The 14,441-nt window shown below is 40.2% G+C and overlaps 1 long non-coding RNA gene across 1 annotated transcript; it reads right to left on the reverse strand.

Annotated features, from left to right (window-relative positions):
* Positions 1-8,249: 8,249 nt before the first annotated feature.
* Positions 8,250-10,419, reverse strand: LOC145436165 (uncharacterized). Its single transcript, XR_013914202.1, has 2 exons — positions 9,763-10,419; positions 8,250-9,415 (listed from the first exon to the last, which is right to left on the reverse strand). It is a non-coding gene; the product is annotated as an uncharacterized LOC145436165 (long non-coding RNA).
* Positions 10,420-14,441: the final 4,022 nt, after the last annotated feature.

A 14,441-nucleotide genomic window follows, 5' to 3' on the forward strand; every position in this document is an offset into this window, starting at 1 on the left:
TTACTAGAAATGTCTGCCGCAGATCCCAGACCTACTCACGGCTCAAGTGAAAAGCTGGTGACAGTGTGCTGCGCAGCAATCAGAGTTTAAACCAGCTCACGAGGATCCGAGTTGAAAGTCGATTTCACTTTCATACTTTTTACTCAATCCAAGTCGAGTGGTTTTCAATTCATTGTTAAATCAATTCCAGACCAAGTTGTACCAAGGTTATAGTGCAGGGGTCACCAATGAGGTGCCCACGGGACCCCAGGTAGCCCGCGAGGACCAGATGAGTAGCCCGCGAGCCTGAGCTATTTAAATATATGTAGATTGATTGATTTAGCATTTTCAGTTGACTGTAGTTCGTAGAATATAGATATTTTTGCGATTTTGGAGTCTTTTGAGCTTAGCTCACACGTAAATCAATAACCAATGGCCCAGACCGCGCGCTAATAAAACTTGAAACTTTTTCACGGAACAAACAATTCTTCTTTACGATTCGCAGGTGTTCGGCAAGAGAATAATCCAATTCAGTACTTTAATGCCGCCTTAAGGTGCGGTTCCTAGAAGTGGCATTCGACAGGATGTGCCCTAACTGAGCATACTCAGAGATGATTCGAAGTTGTAATAAGCCACTTCGATCTAAATCTTTGTTTCTTAGATTCAAAAGGCATATTATACATGGCATATGATATATCCTTATAAGGAAGTATATTATTTAACCATACATTTGTGCCGATCTACGCACTCCACACTGATCCTTGACCGACATGTTATAATAAGCATCAACTATGAGTTACACGACTTCATCGGTTAACCTTAATTTAGAGACCACTTCTGGTCGGTCATCGGTATCAATCAAAATCGAGCATCGGCTTATGGATGGTAAGAGGCAATTTTAACATTTCAAATATCGATATATAAAGGAATATTGCAGTTGTTGAAACATGTTTTCAGTACATATTGAACTCATTTTAAGATCAATATAATCCGTTATCACGGACGGCTTCGCGCACCTTTCAGGTGTTTTCACGCCCCCGGGGGGGGGGGGGGGCGCACCCCATCTTTCAGAACCACGGGTCAAGTTGAAGTTACACACCAAATTACAGCGCACTAGTTGATAGCATGCAATGTCAGGCTTCCCACTGACTGATAAAGAGACAGTTAACATGATGTCCATCAGTCCAAAGTGTGAGATGATTTCTTTAATAATTTGGGTTGACTGTTGTTGCATAATTTGTACAAACAACGCTGTAACTGCCGCACCCCTAACCCCCAATTGGGGGAGGGGCGATCTCAAAGGAGGCCCAAAATTATTTTGCAAAGCAACATAAATCATATATTTTTTAGATTTCCCACAACTACAAATTGCCTTCGCGCCCCAGAAAAAATTACATATCATTTATATAAAAAAACAGGTATTTCAGCAACGTTCATTCAAGTTTTTTTTCGGGGGCCTGACGAAGTGCCGTTTCGTTCCTGCCAACGGGTATAGGCCCCAAGATGTATAATTATTATTGAGGGGTCCTACCTTTTCAATCACACATCACTCAGCTTAACCGATAAATCTGTTTACGTGAGCAGAAAGAGGAGAAAAATTGATCTCAATATACATGCAATTCCCGATCATATTCACCAATTCGATCAATAATTAGTGAAATTTTGGCGCTTCGCGCGTCTAGGCGAGAATGGTTACCTCAGTAAATGGACACCCAATGTAGATGACTAGTGTCAGCAAATAGCGGACAGCCGAATGGGGGTCTGGGGGCGAAGCCCCACGGAGGTTTGGTATATCACCCGATGGGGGGCCCAAGCCCAACGTTTTTCGTTCGGGGGGGAGGGAGTGCTGCTGATGAAGTGCTGTTACGGCCCTGGTAACGAATGAATTGTACCTTCGGGCACGCCCGAATATGTTCAATTAATAATTACGTGCCCTATATTTTCCTATACAACAGCTCACTCAGCGCTAATGGTAAATCTGATTACGTGGGCTGAGAGGAATAAAAGTTTATAGCGACTTATATATGTAATTATCACCTATTGATTCATGCATTATAGAAAGTTTTGGAACATAGGGCGACCAGGCCACACAAACTTTGCTGACCATTGAAATCTCGCTATGGGGTTCTTGGGGACGAAGTCCTCAGATGTTTGGTTTATCAGGCTATGGGTGCGCAAGGCAATCGTTTTAGGGGGGTGTACGAAGTGCTGTTACGGCCCTCCCTCTTACTCATTGTCTTTATTACATTCCTTATAATATGACATTGGGGGGCGCTGGAGCACGATAATTTTTGAAAGGGGCGCTGGAGGAAAAAAGGTTATGAACCACTGGTTAGGCCAACCTGCAACTTCGCGAAGTGTGATACCAAATAAAACCTTGGGCGAAAATGACCGCCGCTTGTTGACCGAAACCATCAATTGCCAATTGTCCATTATCCACAGAGGCGGAATAGTCCTGCGATGTGGTTGCTATCTGAAGTCACCAACTCTTTCAGCTCTGCCAGTAAATGTTATCGCGGGGTTTGAGATAGGTTGAATAATAATTATTAGCATAATATGCGATTACCAATATTATAGACAAAAATCCATCCCGAATATGGAAATTTTTCGCACTCGGCGCGACTACATACTTACAGTCACCACCAGCAAAACGTGCCTTACTGGTAGTGGCAAAACGTCAGTCCTATGCACAATTGCGCAGTACTATGAATATCAAAGTGGAAAATCAGTCTTGTACGAATAAACGGCGGGAGTGAATGAATGGTAGCCCGTCGCTTCAATCAGTGTCCAATAAGTAGCCCTTGGGTGCAAAAAGGTGGGTGACCCCGGGTCTAGTGACTCTTTAATGACTCTAGTCTGAGTCAAAGTTTCCAATGATTAGTCACAAATTCAAGTCACTTTTTAAATCACACTTGTGGCTTTTTGCAAGCGAGGATTTGTTGCGAAAAGCCTTTTAGTTGGGTCGGTTTTGAGTATCTTGGTGGTTGTATACAATTTCAATGATATTTTGTAGAAACAATGAGTAGTGAATTTATTCCTGCACATGGTATTTTTTCTAGCATTGTAGAGAAGGCAGCATTACACAGCCAGCCGCGATGTCTTTAGAAAAGCCTAGAACAGTGGTTCCTAACCTTTTTCGGTGGCAGGGCCAAATTTAGAATTTTAGAGTACCAGGGCAATGAAAGGAACCCTAAATAGTCACCAAAATATCAAAATGGGCATTGTTCCGATCATTCGCTTGACGCCATTGGCCATTGTGTTGCCGCCCTCCCGTTGTTCAGAACAATCAACCTTTGTTGGCTATTTCGGAGTAGTTTTATTGCCCTGGCGAGATTTCAATTTCAAGTCGTATTTTTGGAATCAGTGCGACACGTGCTTTCGATAAACACCGACATATCAAATTATTCGGACGCTTGGGTCGTGAGCTATGGGACTACCAATTATGGTGCTTTTTGCAGGCTAAGCAGTACGCATCTCGGCGTATTCAATCATGAGTCACTTGTTGCACATCTATCCGTAAATTAGGTATCAGTACGCAGGGCCGTAACAGCACTTCGTCAGGTCCCCCCAAAACGTTGCTCTTGGGCCCCCCATAGGCTGATAAACCGACCCCCCCCAAGACCCCCCTCAGGCTAGATGGCTGTTTACCGCTATTTATCATCTAAATCGGGTGTCCGTTTGAGGCAGATGCTCTTGACTAATCGCGCAAGCGCAAAAAATTTCTGTAATTCAATATTATCGGGAATTGCATATATATTGGTATCAATTTTTATCCTCTCTCTGCTCACGTAATCAGATTGACCGGCTGAGCCGAGTGAGTTGTGTTTGAAAAAGTAGGACCACTCAATAATAATTAAACATCTTCGGGCGTATACCCGTTGGCAGGAACGAAACAGCACTTCGTCAGGTCACCCAAAACACTTAGGTCTTGAGCTCCCATAGGGTGATAAACCGACCCCCCGTCCCGTTGTTCGCTTCTGCCACGAAATCAGGATCCCCGTTTAGTGAGCCAGCGTGGAGCGCCGCGAAAATTTTCGATAATTCAAAATAAAATAGGTAAATAAGATCGGGAATTGCATATATATTGGTATCAATTATTTGTCCTCTCTGCTCAGGAAATCAGATTTATCGGTAGAGCTGAGTGAGGTGTCTTGGACACTGTAGGGCCCGTAAATAATAATTAAACATATTCGGACGATCGGACCCGTTGGTACGACTTCGCTACATGATGTTATTTCGTGACCTCCAGTCTGCTATATCAAAAAATATAGAATCGCCCAAACGTACTAAACTAAAAGATGCACACGATTCCAAATTGGTAGTTCTTTATTGGCATATAATTATTCCCTGCGGGATGGTAGCCGATTTGTCTCGTGAGGTTCAGATTGCCAAGACAGGAACATTCGGCGCCAGTCATTTAGCCGCCTATGGTCAATTATACCTATATGTATTTTGTATATACATAACGAAGTTTTCGGTCAGCGTAAGGGTAGTCCTTTTCGGCCAAGGTTTTCTCGCTGCCGATCGATCTGGCACACTTCTTAGAGTCGCATGTTACATGGCCTAAAACATTGTATGTCTTCGTGCGTCGTGGCGCGGTAATGTCCAACGCCGATATGCCCACTTCTATAAATCTTGCGTATTTTATCTTGGTGGAAGAGCACCCAATAATTAAGGTACTTGGAAACTTGAAATTTTTGAAAAAGTTGCATAAAATTACATGAAATACTCTATAATTTATGCTAATTCATCAAATAATTTTGGGCCCCCTTCGACCTCGCTACCCCCAATTGGAGGGCTTGGGGGGCGGCAGTTACGGTCCTGTCAATACTTATATCTATACCTATAGGTACTGCTCGTTCAACTGGAAAGTTAGGGCACATTGGATTGAAACAGCAGTGACGTAATCTTCGCAGTTTACTCACAACTCTCCCGCAATCCTAATTGAAAACTCCAACCCAAGCAAGAGTATTTTATAAATATTTTTTTTTTCTTCATAAATCGATTTCTCAATAGTTTTGTGGGGGCTGCAAGAAGGCTAGCTTGGGGCCGCGGTTGGGAATCACTGGCCTAGAACGAAATGGGCCGTCCAGCAGGTCGGCTGACTAGGAATCATGATTATGAATATGGGTCTGCTGTAAATGACCTTTGTAGCCTAAACACCATTAAATCCAAAACAGTAAAATCCGAACCTCGACCAGTATGGTGATTGTACATATGTTGCAAGTCGTACCGAGAGTCAGTGCCGTTTTATCATGTGGAAACAAAGTGAGTGATGCGGCATATGTTTCCAAAACCGAAGAAAATGGGACTACAAGATTTAGGTCGCGTCGAGCAAGTGCAACAGAGAAAGATATCGAACCAGAAATTTCGCAACGTGTTGAGAAGCGAAGCCGCGACAATTCGAGCGGAACGGGGCGTTATGAAATCATATCAGATCATAACGAAACTAACCTTAGTATTATGCAGTTGATACCTGGCAAGATATCGTTTCATATCTGTTAGGCCTGCTTTTTCAATTCATCTGACGTCTCGGCAAGGCCGCCTCCGGGGCCATAAGTTCAAACCCCGTAATCTGAGCCTGGACAATTTAATTGGTAATACAAAACCTACGTTGACGGCAGGCATTTAAAAGTGTCAGAGTTGTGATAAGACGTGTCCCGTGCTGATGCTGATTGTTGCTTGTATCGACCAAGGGCGTAGCCAGGAAAAATATTTGGGAGGGGCGAAAAATTCGAGGACGTAAATGAACACCCCCCCTTAAAGATAAGTATAAAAGATAGGCAACGACGTTGGTCTTGGGCCCTTATTGGATGATTAACACAACATCTGGGGCGATCGTTATACATATATTCCACTCACAGACATAAAGTGATGTGATAATGATTGCGGTGGCAGTATCAGGCGTCAACACTTTCATGGTTAATGAATGAAATTGGTTCCTTATATGTACTTGCATATTGGAAATACGTTTTAATTATCATATTTACCGGCAGGGCTCACCGATAGATCGCTCACACGCAGGGTCGTACCCACGTAGCCAGACAAAATAAACATTTGTTTTATCCATTGCCCATATTCATCACTACCCTTATATACATACGATTCTTAGACACACACACACAAACACACACACACACACACACACCCTATGGAATCTTCAGGTTGCCAACTACAACTTGTATAAGGCGGTCCTTTCACGGACGAGCCAGATCGCTGACACTAGGTGTGAACAATCAGTGTGAATTTTGGGCCTAGTCGCGCCGCAGAGCGTAAATAATATATTTTTGAATAAATGAAAGAATTTGATCAATAATATTGGTGCGCGCGTGTATATGAGCAAGTACTGTCCATTTTTATTAATTAATTCGTTGAAGCACGGTTATTTAGTAAATTCAGGTATAAATTGACGCTACTTCAAAGATTGGAATCGCTGATAGGCCTACATACCAAACCAATTTAAAAAACTCCTTTGATCAGACCAGACATGGGGTGATTACTTCATGAATGTAATCGATTGCGATTACGATTACTTCCGAATGACGCGATTACGATTACGATTACAGCAAAATCAGGAAGTAGTTGATTACGATTACGATTACATTGGAAAAGTAATCACGATTACTCACGATTACATGTTTTAAACAGTGTTTTAAACAAAGGCTTTAACAAAATTGAGTTTTTTTAAGTTGTAAAATTATACCATAATTGTGTAAAAATATGCTTTCCACAATTACCACCCGATTTACCCGACGTACATAGATATGGGATGGTTGGAACCCCTCACAATAATCCGTTCAACAGTTATAGTACGGATATTTCGTCAAAGTAGCCATATTTACCCTATATTTTCAATTGTCAATGTCAATCCACATTCGTCACGTCATGGCTTAAAAGAAATAGAAATAAAATAAAATAAAAAACATGTTTTCAACAAGGGCCTTGTTGTAAACATGCTCTCTTTAAATTTATCTTTGTTTTAAATGCAACCCTATTTTATAGCAATAGGTATTTAGATTCCAGTCAATACCATGCCACGACACACCAAAAGACATATGTAATTTCGACCAACACGCGACTTCACGAAGTGTGCTACTATAGAAAGACTTTGGCCGAAACTTAGGGGATGGGTCCATTGTCAATTGCCGCGCTGGGTGGGCGTGACTACTGATCCGGTCCTTCCAATCCGAGCCCACAATGCAAATGCCCCCCGCAAACCCACAGAGCATTAAAGTCATGATAATTTGTGTGTGAGTCTCACGAAAGTTTTTCTATTAGTCTGCTACGTTTGGGATACAACATTATCTTCTGATTATAGGTCTCTAACAGACCGGGAGTCACGAATGAACAACATACGCTAAAGTAATTATAACAAGATAACAGGCGGTATAATTATGAATTACGTGCCCCAGCTCTACAGGTAAATCTGACCATCGGGGGGGGGGGGGGGGTTGGCAGAGGGAAAGATAGGATTAAAAATTAATATTAATATATTGAACAGCTTCTTGGAGGTACAGAACTTCAATATACATTGGAATAATATAATGCAATAACCGATATTCTAGACGAAATTCAGTCTTCAACTTGAAAATATCACCCTATGGCGGCGAAAGACCAACGTTTGGACTGGGGGACGAACTGCTGTCTTGGTCCTGATTCTAGCTAAAACCCACGTTAACATGATATATAAGATCATGGCTATGGCGGCAGGTCCCAATGTTGAGTAAAGAATTATGACATAACCATTGGCGCCTGTTTCGAGTAGAGTCGTCTGAGAAGAAGATGAAGAAAACATAAAGTTCTGCCTTCAACTTAATACATATAATGTACTGCAAGCAGCCGCTACGAAAAACGGCAAAAACGGCTCGGTTTTGATATATATCAGCAGCTGCTGATTTTTATTGCTTCGGTGTGGAAACCGTAATGTTTTATTTCACGAGTACAAAATTTAAAATCTCTATCCGCTGTACGTACGTATACGTACTACATATAGGCCTAATGCTCGCTAAGCGGCAACGGTCAAACTGCGTTTGCATAACCAAACATTAATACAAAAGTTACTCGGTAGAGTCTAGAGTGGTGATTAGTTATCCTGATGGGGGGTACACTGTAAATTCTGAAGTGTTGCTCAACCCGGAAAATTGAACACGAAACGTGATCCAAAAATTGAACGCCTAGAAGTGTTGCGAAGTGTTTAAATTAAAAGTGTTTACCTAAAAAGTGTTCAGCCTCAAAGTGGCTAGTTGACTAGTCACCGGAACGCAGGGCTCAAAATAAAATCAGATTTTATTGATTCATGAATAGATGACGCTTATAATACCCAACCTGGGTGATTAAATACGTGCAAACATTGAAATTTCCAATAGCTGACACTGTGACAGGGTTTCATAAATTCAGATCAGCAGTTGAAACCGTTTCCGGAATAGTCCATGAAATCACGAACATCACAAATGATCAAGAGCAAACTCACTACAAATATCATGCAACTCGTTCAATCATGAAAATGAATGCATAGGGAATTAGGGATAGTGATAACAAAATATCATTTAGTATCTTTAACTTTCGTGACAATGGCATGGAGTCAAATTCATTGGTTACGTCCGTTAACGGAAAACATGATCAACACAAATCAATAAAACTTATTTAAAATTGATCAAATTATGGCTCGTAAATTTCTAATTTTATTGTAAATAAACAAACAATGAATGTATCAGTTTCACTACCACTACCACGATAAACAAGTAACAAAGTATTTTTTTACTCTTAATGAAATTGGGCCTGCTAACCAGGCATCAAAAATATTCTTGGACTAGCATTACAAGTATTTATATCAGGTTAATGCCAATCAATTTTGTTTAAATAACAAAGAAATCGTTTCTTTGAGTCAATACAAATTTTGCAGATTTACAGAAAAGATTTTGTTGTTATTTACCAGTCTGCAGCAAAATATGAAATCTGGAAGTCATTAGGGCACTGGTTCTTGAACATTTTTGGACACGCCCCGTTATGATAGCAAGAAAATTTCACACACCCCTTATCGTCGTATCATGAAATTAAAAAAAGCAACCAGAACGCTAGAAATCCCAACTGATAGTTGGATGGCAGTGACGGTAATAGTTGTTAATGAGAGAATATTCAAATATTAAATTCTGACCATACACATAAGCAGAAGCTGCCATGTGCGAAAAAGATTTTAGTTGACAGCGGCTTCACGCCCCTTCAAATGCTTTCTCGTGTTTGAGAACCACTCCTTCAGGGTATGACAATCCAATGCATATAGTAGCTCAAAACGTCAACAATGTTTCTGAATACTCCATTTTCACTGAAGCAGTTTTATATTCTTGGCATCAGCTGCGATCCAGGATCGGTCAATCTCTGATTCGTGGCGTGCCATGGTGTTTGCTTCTTTTCTACTGGTCGACTCCAAGTTGCGCTCCTTGAAAATGTGATTAAATTCCAAAGTTTTGAATATGTCAATGAAAATTCTAAATTTTATGCAGAAATAAATATAAATATTTCACACATGCAGGTTACACAAGTGCAGGAAAGGCGCTCGGGTACATGTGAAATCCTATCACTGAGAAGGACTAGAATTCGCATAACTACTAATAAAAATATCTTGAATTAGGTTTGCGTTTTTTTCAATTCGGCCATTTTGACATTTACATTGACATTCAGACGCACAGGCCACAGTGAGAATGCAGAACTGTAACTCAGAATGAAATTTATAGCGGAACGTCTATGTAAATTTGTATGGTCCACAAAACAGAAAGATTACGATACCTGTTCCAATAAGACATGCGCTTGGGTCTTGGATTGTATTAGCTTGTCTCTAAATTTGGGTTGGAGAAGAAGACAGTTGATTTCATCAACCTCGTTTTGCTGAAAATGTAATTGATTGCAAACAAGATCCGAAAATAAATATAGTAGAATCGTTATTCCTATGGGTTTGGATTTCCATTACAATAATTGACAAACGGTAGGCTTTACATATAACTTCGATTCTAAGATTTTATAGCTGCTTTGAATTGAGACAAGAAAATATACCAGACAAAGGACACATTAATTGTCTTTAGTACAAAAAATTTTGTGACATCTTATCGGAGGTGTTGAATACTTTTCCTTCATTGCAGTAATTGTAATTGTTCTCAATCTTTCAAAATCCCTCCTTCCTGATTAAATTTAATTACCGAAATTATTTGGAATTAGCACGACATGGGAAATGATCTCAATTTGATGTTCAAAGTATAGTTCAGTAAGCAGTAGTTTAAATACAAGTTACCCCAGCTCTTTACATTCAAGAACACCTCTGTTCAATGTACACAGATCAAGCCTCTCTTCAGCTCATATCGCATATATAGATAGTTATTGAGAAAATTAGGATTGCAAAAACCAGCACATTACATAATCAATGGTGATATATGAAATTAATAAATAGACTTACATAATCACATGTTTCCATGGGTTCTTGAGGCAAAAGTATTATCGCAAAAGACGACTGCACCGGCACAAAATCCGTTCAGATGACTCGTCACGTCACTATCAACACTGTCTGTTAGCACAGGCACGGTAGAACCAGGGGGTCTTTTCGAAGAGTCGACACCAGTTGGATGAATTTGAAGATCAATACAAGACTGTTGAAAAGAAAATACTTGTTTAAAAAATTTGCAATACAAGGGAACTATTCAATATTCGAACAGCTTCTTCGAGGTGAAAAACTTCAATATAAAATTGAATAGTATATGCATATTGAAATGAGCCCGAATATTTTCGGCTGAGACTCGTCAGCAACTAGTAGAGAACTCGAAAGAACGTTGTACATCAAAAATCGTATCACAAAATATGACGTCACCAGCATTCAGTATTACGCAGATATCAGACTGGATACATTTGTATGTGACAAAAGGGTGTCTTTCATAGAACAAATAATTATTGTAATGGAAAGTTGCAAGTGACAGTACCACCAATTTTACTCCAGCACGAGTAGCATACTTTCCTGGATTGTTAATCATTTTAGTGGAATTTTACCAGCAAACATTCATAAAAATAACCGAATGCAGCAGAATCAAATTCATTATCTAAGGATATACCAGTTTACTTACGAAACACCGCGATGCTTACCAGTATTTTAAACAACAAATGCATTTCAAGAAGGTGCCAATTGCAATACATACTACCTACACATTAGGGCATTTTTCATATTCTTTCCATCAGCCGCAACCCAGGCATGACGAGTCCCTGATTCGTGGCGTGCCATTGCAGATCTTTTTTTTACTGGTCAAATCCAAATGCTGCTCCTAGAAAATACGAAACATTACAAAGGAAAATTGTAAATTTGATGCAGAATTAAATATAAATATTTTACACAGGTAGGTTACAGAAGCGCAGGAGAGGTGCTCAGCCCCCCAGGTTAAGAGCCACTCACCTAGCCCATTATAGTTAAGTAAGCAATAGTTAAAGTACAAGTTACACGAGCTCATTACGTTCAACTACATCTCTGTTCAGTGTTCAGTGTACGCAGTTCAGGGTACACTGTACAGTGTACACAGATGAAGCCTTTTTCAGCTCATATCGAACAGCCCGTAAGCTACTCTGCGAGATAGTTCGTGAGAAAAGTAGGACTGCAAAAACCAGCAAATTAGACAATCAATGGTGATATATAAAATGACTAAATGGGCTTACATAATCACATGTATCCATGGGCTCTTGAGACAAAGGTCTGTATTACATAAGATGACTGTGCCGGCACAAAACCCGTTACGAACGACTCCTCACGTCACTGTCAACATTGTCTGATAGCGCAGGCACGGTAGACCCAGGGGGCTCTTTTCAAAGAGTGGACATCAGTAGTAGGGTTTGGTCAAATTGGTACGCACCAATCAGAGAGCGCCACGTCATCCTAATTGCCACGCCCATTTTCATACCCTAAGGGTACATTCATCTGCTACGTCATCTATGCCACATCAGCAAGCGCCACGCCTATAGTGCCACATCATCCATCCATTGCTATATCATCGCTGCATTGATTGCCGCATCTTGATACTTTTCTCAGATATTGTATTATGTGTATTTAGGACTAATATCATCCATCCATATTTTTTAAACTTGATTTTATGTGTACAAGTTACGGTTTCTGCAGTTTCCACATTTTACGACTTATGATTGCCGCGTCAAAACTTACATTGGCACTTTACTCAGTCTCCTTGAAATAGCATTGTATAGTGTACGAGTTCATTTTATTTCGAAAAAATAGCATATCAATGATATCATTGATCGTTATTGCATCGATTCACTAGCTGAAATCCTCCAGATCGATTGATGTTTCGAGGTACACCGCTTTGCTGCCGTCCGACACTGCGATCCGAGTTCTTGCGTTCGATCTGACCGTTTTGTTTGATGTAGCGATCACTGGCTTGTAGTATATACGATACGAGCGGAAGGTCGGGATTATGAACAACTACGCTAGGTGAATAGATGACGAATTCATCAGCTCGCAGTATAACCGCTACCTGTATAATGTTTGCATGTCGAGTATAAGGGTATTTAACTCGGCACTAAAATGCCAACGGAATAGCCGCAGGGACCCGGTTCTCGTTGCTATAATTAAACGAACACCTTCGCCGCAGGTAGGCGATCACCGACGTTATAATGATAGGGACAAATTAGCCGCATGAAAGCGAGTCTAATGAATATAACGACAGACAACAAGTTAGTTGAAAAGTAAAACTAATCGTGACCGATGCAAGACGGCGTGAAACAGCGCTTTCGCTCGATTCTTGTAGTGACCACAATTCATACGATTCAGTCCTTTTCATGTCACTAGAATAAGGGTGATTAAACCGACAGTGAAACGCCGCTTCACAATTGCAAGTTAGTGTAATGCAAATTTTACCCCTTCAAGGGTTATAAAAGTATGGACGGCAAAAGGTATAATTTTGGGTCGACATGGTGCCTTAGCTATCTATCAATAGGTATGTAATATTTGTTGAAATAGTTGCTATTGATCATAGACCAAGCTTGCTTTCAGAGCTGGAAACTAAACGCATATGAAAATTTACCTAGGTGTTCCCCACACGCATCAAATGTAGGCCTACTCAAGTGTTTATGAGGTGGCGAATAGTTCGACGGTTGTTGGCATGCAAGGACGTCACATAGAATTGTGGAGTTTTCTGTAAACTATAATCCAGTGATCTATTTTCAATCACTATATTTTTCATTAATCTAAACTAAGTACTGTTAGTAGGCAAACCCTAGGAAAGTATATCCTCTGATAAAAGCAGGAGTAATTTGTTATCCGTGAAATAAATAGATGGTGCGACTCTAATGGACATAAAGAAATGAAAATTTTGTAAAGTAGATATTTTTCGGTATGCTAAATTCGGCTACGCGGTGCTAGACTTCTTGGCCGCATGAAATAGGATGTTTTAGCTTCAACCTCAACGCATTAGCACACCGAATTTAAATATAGGCGATAAATAATATACAGTAGCTCCAATTTTAATGAAAAAATAAAAATAAAAAAGCGTGAAAAATTGCATTTATCCTGGAACGCACCAAGAAAAACCGTATGAATTTGTAAAGTAGTTAGAAAACTACACTATTCCGCTACACTAAAGACTTAAACAATCCGGATTTTGTATGGTGTATACTAATTTTACATTGCGGAGTATTCAGTAAAGTTCAATCCAGTGAATTCGCGTAGGCTATGCATACAAATGAGGAAAGTTACATCAGCGCGTGTTAACTAGTTGTATTATGTAGCTTGCAATTCATGCAAGTTTCGAAACTTCCACACTGAGTCTTTTAAAATAGATAGAAACGAAAAAAACTAATCGAAAAAATTTACGAAGTTTGGATGCGGCATATTTAGGTTTTCTAAAAATTATTCATACCCATGACTCGAAATATTGTTAACTAACTTATCATGTTCTGAAGTCTCATACATGCACCGACTCTGTGCATTCAATGTAGGGGTAGCTGACTTGGAGACAGAAAAACACACATATTTGACCGTAACATGGTCTTAGTATGAACCGACATGCATTCGACTTGTGGAAAAATGTGTCGCACACTATTTCACCGAGATTACAACCCTTTCGCGGATATTCGTTGGTGCTATCGATACGGTGAACAGCACGTTATGTATAGCGATATCTCCACAGTCAAATACGCGAACCATGCACAACCATATACCCAGACTTTCGTTGAATATTCACGACACCAACAAATCTGTACATCTCCTTTCCCTCGACATCAATGATAGAATCCTCATCCCAATGCGCGGTACGAATGGTGGGTTCATCGGGTGTAAAATCCAAATCAAATGACACCAAGGTCTGCTTTCTCATTTTCAATATTTCCACAACCGCGTCTTGTCTGTGTCTTAGCACTACCGTGTGAGGATGGCGAAATCTGTGGGTGGTAACACGGATGGACATGATATTCTTCGATATGATCAACTG

The sequence above is a fragment of the Botryllus schlosseri genome, chromosome 3 (assembly GCF_051294905.1).
Source record: "Botryllus schlosseri isolate E-star chromosome 3, Bs_hap1, whole genome shotgun sequence".
Taxonomy (NCBI): domain Eukaryota; kingdom Metazoa; phylum Chordata; class Ascidiacea; order Stolidobranchia; family Styelidae; genus Botryllus; species Botryllus schlosseri.